We start from the raw sequence: 4,989 nt of genomic DNA on the forward strand, positions 1-4,989 counted from the left end.
GCACAATTGAACATGGTGATTTGGGTGTTTAAGAGATATATTGAATGTATATGGTGTTACACAAAAAGGATCTAGATCTAGACTACATAAATAACATACACTTACACACTCACTTTTACATCTCTCAAGCACACCTCTACAGGTGGTATGAACCCACTATTTATAGAGGTGTTTACATGTCTCTCTCTCACTCTCTAACAAATGGGTCTAAAGGCTAAAGCACCACATGCAAGTGGGTTTTACAAAAGTCAAACATTTACAAAGTCATGAATGAATAACTTTGCAACCCCAACAATTTGTTTTGTCAAGGAATGGTTCTTGACTGGGGAAACTTATATGTCAAGGGGACAGTGGGAGCCTTAAAGATCCTGAAAGAGTTTCAAGATTTAATCAAGAGTAAAACCTGTAATTTATCACTAGCACACGACTTAAGGTTTGCAACCTATCGTGTTGACATAATTCTTATTTCTGTACCTACTTCAAATAAGTTTAATTTGCATGTGAGTTATCAGAGTTCAACTTGGAAGCATTGGTGGGCCTTGTGCTACCAAGGTGACAAGAAACTAAGATTGAACAAGTTTAATCCATGTAAGGATGAATTTGTCACTAACCTTATCTTGTGATTATGGTTTTGACAAATTCACATGGATAGGAACTCATACACTATAAAATCTAAGTGTCATAAGGTTTCTCTCCGATTCATGAAAATGATGGTGAGGAAACGCTTTCACTAAGTAGATTTTAAGTAGATAGCAATTGTGTTATTTGCATTTTCAAAAGTCGTTAGTGGAGCGTGTGTGGTTAACCGGCACACTAACATGGACTTGTGAGAATTGGAAAATGCCTAAGCAATTGAGACTATGATTATGGCATCCCTTTTCATAGTTCTGAAAATTGCTTAGACACACATGTGAGCTATCTAAGAAAGGGTGTATGAATCTAAATTTTAGAAGTCCAGCAGATTTCTGGAAATATGTCAGAGCTAGTGGGAGCATAAGTGTTATGCTGATAATCATCATGTTAGTGGGAGCATGATTGTTACGTTTAGTGTTGCAAGTTAGCAATGTTAATTATAGAAAACAAAGTTTCAATTCGTGAAGTTGCAGGGGTTGAAAAGTTGTTTTGTTATAATTAAGGGAGAGGAAATTATACTTCATTTCAATTCTAAAGCTTAGATTGAGATTTTAATCATCTTTAGTCAAGAATATATATATGAATTTTATGTTGGAATGGTTCAACTTGAATAAATTCTATATATATTGCGTTTTCAAAATTTGATTATGATTACGGCATCCCTCTTCATAGTTAAATTTTGAAAACATGGCAAATAAAAAATATTGTAGCAAAAGACTGGTCTAGTATCATGTCTTTATGTCAAACATCATGAATCGTGTCCCATATGCTTCGGATATAGGATCGATTGCATGTGCTATAATATTCATCTTTTCTAAATTTTCCAAATGCTTAAGGCATTGAGAAGGGAAAAGTCTAGAACTGGATATGACTAAAGTGATTAAGCAATTATCGAGGACAATCTGAGGTTTGCCAAAAAAAAAATTGGTTGCTCAGGGAAAGTTGGAAGTATGATGTAAAGGACCGTATTGACATGTTCTGAAAAGAAGTAACTCTTGTTCGGAAGTGATAGCCAAAATGGGACTATGGAAATGTCTCCATAGGTGGAAGTTATTCAATCTATGTAAGATTAGAAAACCTTAATGCAAGAAGGATGTTCAAAGCAATGTACTTTGAATATGAGACTTCCGTTCCATAGAGGTTGACCTTCTTTGGAATACTCTGTAATGACTGGTGACAAGGTTTTGGTGACTTTGTGCATAATCATTACAAGAGGAACATTGCATAAAAGTTTAAAATCTAACAGATTTTTTTGGTAAATGATAGGAATCGGGGATTCTCACATTTACAATAAGGATTTGGGATTGTGAAATGAGTATCAATGGAATCATGTTCAATTGATCTACATCACAATGTAAGGATCATAGACAAACATAGTGTGCATACTTGGAGTATGGCATAACTATTGTTTAGAAAAACAAAGTGTAGATGCCAGGAGAATGGTACGACTATTGTTTTTATTCAAGTCTTAAGTTGATTGTTTGAAACATTATACAATGAATAATGTGTAATCAATATGGTGATAAATAAAAGGTGGTTCTATTTATATTCAAAAGGGTTCTGAGACCATATTGGATTCGATTATTATTGTGTTTCACTTTGCATGTTTTGACTTCCAAAATAGCTAAGTTATTCTTTCCGAATGACTAAGTTATTTAAACACTCCACAGTCATTCATATGTTGGAAGTAGGTATGAATCAAGACTGTCATGAATCGAGTTTGTAGATGGCTGAATGGGTTTAGTCATAGCAATGGTTGCTACAACATTCATGAGTGCTCATAAGTTATGAGTATTGGAATAACCCCACGCTCACTTGTATCACTTCATGGAATTTATCTCGAGTGATCGTGAGACGGTAATATCATATAAATCTTCAAACCTAGAGATATGAGTTGTTACCTATGAGTTGGTTGTGCATTGATTGCACGTAAACGCATCAGTAACTTGATGTTATAAAACGTGCCTTAGTGTACAATTCAACAAGTAGTAGAACAAGCATATGAGTCGAAGTTTATCTGTTCCTTCTAGAAATAGAAGCGATATCTGGGCCCCTCGATGATTTTGTTGTGACCTATGTACCGGCCGGTCAGAACTAAATTGATGTGTTCGATTAAGTTCTTTGTCAAATAAATCGAAAATCGGGAAACAAACTGCTGGACAATAAGTACGACGTTGTTCCATGTATTTGTCCGGCTGATATCATGAGAACAGAGGATTATATGATCACATATCTAAAATGGCGCTTCATAGTTCAACAGAGTTTTCGAGAGCTACGATTGCTGGTTGGTTCCTAAAGTAACATACGCAAATATAGTTATTAGACTTATCCAAGTGGGAGTCTGTTGGATAAGGTGTCTAAGTCCATAACTTATTTGGTACATACTTGACTCGACCCGGCATGGTCCATTTGGGTTGCACTTCACCCAAACGATTTATGGATAATTTTATGAGAATTGTATACTTACGATTTATTAATATATTATAAGTTATAATATATTAATATGAAGTCATGTTATTTAATTAGTTTTAGTCTTAAATTAATTATGAATTAATTTAGAGATTAAAAGGAAGACTAATTAAATTGTGGGCTATTGTTTTATATGGTGTGGGCTAATACTCATTAGTTAATGGGCTAGACTTATATGGAAGTCCATGGATGATCCATGGAGATTTTAACCCATGGATCCTTGGAAAAGGAAAGGTCATGGGTTATTAGGGTTTCACCCTAATCATGTACACTATATAAGCATGCTTATGTTGCATGAAATAGCCACTAGTGTCACTAGTGTGTGTGCTTGTGTGTGGCCGATTTTATAGTGTGTATACACTCTCTCAAAGTTTTCCAAGAGTTTGTGGTGATTTGTGATTCCATTTGAGGCATTTACACTATTGGTGCTTGACCCTCAAACTCCTTAAGAATCAAACTCATCAAAAAGGTATGTAATCTTATCTAATTCTTTATGTTTAAAAGTACCCCATGCCATGTTAGATAGGTTATGAACCTTGGAAAATTATTATTTTTCATGTATTTAGACAAACATAGATCCAAGGTTTATTAGGGTTGCATGCACACTTAGGAAGTGTTAGATTGCTCAAAACCCAACAACTTTGATGTCATAGTTCAACATTAACCGGGCGAGAGACCTTCTTAAGGTGTGCCAATACACCTTCCTTCAACACATACAACCTGTCCCGAACTTTACCCACTCCAAATAGCATTGTTTATAAAATGTTTTCAAATCATTTCCCATCAGAGTGTCTCAAAAATCATAACATAAGGATGAGGAGCGGTACGATCATGCCTTTGCCTTTCCATGACCCCCTGAAGTACCTGAAACAATAAACTGAAAACTATAAGCCCGATTCAAACTTATCTTTGGACCGATTCAAACTGCGAGCATAACATAGACAATTGAAAGTGCGTATATGATCAAGTGACGGTGATTTTCCATACAACACCTCAAAAGTTGTTTTTCCATGCAAAGTAACAGATGGAGTGCGATTTATTAAATGTACAACTACCATACACTTACCCCAAAATTTAGTAGGCAGGTTAGATTAAAAACGCAATGCGCGCCCTACATTGAGAATATGTCGATGTTTTTGCTCGACACAACCATTTTTGTGAGGAGTTTCAACCATAGAGGTTTGATGAACAATAATAATTTGCGTAAACTAATTTGTCAGGCAAGTAAATTCTTTCTCATTATCACTTCATACAATTTTTACTTTGGTATTAAATTGGCGTTCAACCATAGCCAATAAATGTTTGAGTGTTTGAGCGACCTCATCCTTATGTTTTAGAAGAAAAACCCAAGTTGCATGCGAATGATCATCTACAATTGTTAAAAAATATTGGAAACCACAAATAGACTTTTCATGATATGGCCCTATAGATCGCAATGTATAAGACCAAAAATCTCATTTGCTTTATTTTCAGTACGAACAAAATGTTTTCGAGTTTGTTTAGCTCTAAAATACACATCACAATGTTCAAAAGTCTTTTAATTAAATGGAATACCACTAATTGAAGGTGACAATGATTCCAACGCTTGCTTGCAAGGATGACCCATCCTTTGATGTCATAGTTCAACATTAACCGGGCGAGAGACCTTATTAAGGTGTGCCAATACACTTTCCTTCAAGACATACAACCTGTCCCGAACTTTACCCACTCCAATTAGCGTCTTCGAAGTGCATTATTGTACAATACATAAACTGTCAATACATTTCAACATATATGTTTTATCTCGAGTGAGTTGTGTTATAGAGATCATGTAACAACCATAAATTTTACGCCAAATTTAAACTTTTTAAATCATAAATAAAAACCAAATAGCATTGTTTACAAAAT

The sequence above is a fragment of the Lactuca sativa genome, chromosome 9 (assembly GCF_002870075.4).
Source record: "Lactuca sativa cultivar Salinas chromosome 9, Lsat_Salinas_v11, whole genome shotgun sequence".
In the NCBI taxonomy this organism is placed as follows: Eukaryota; Viridiplantae; Streptophyta; class Magnoliopsida; order Asterales; family Asteraceae; genus Lactuca; species Lactuca sativa.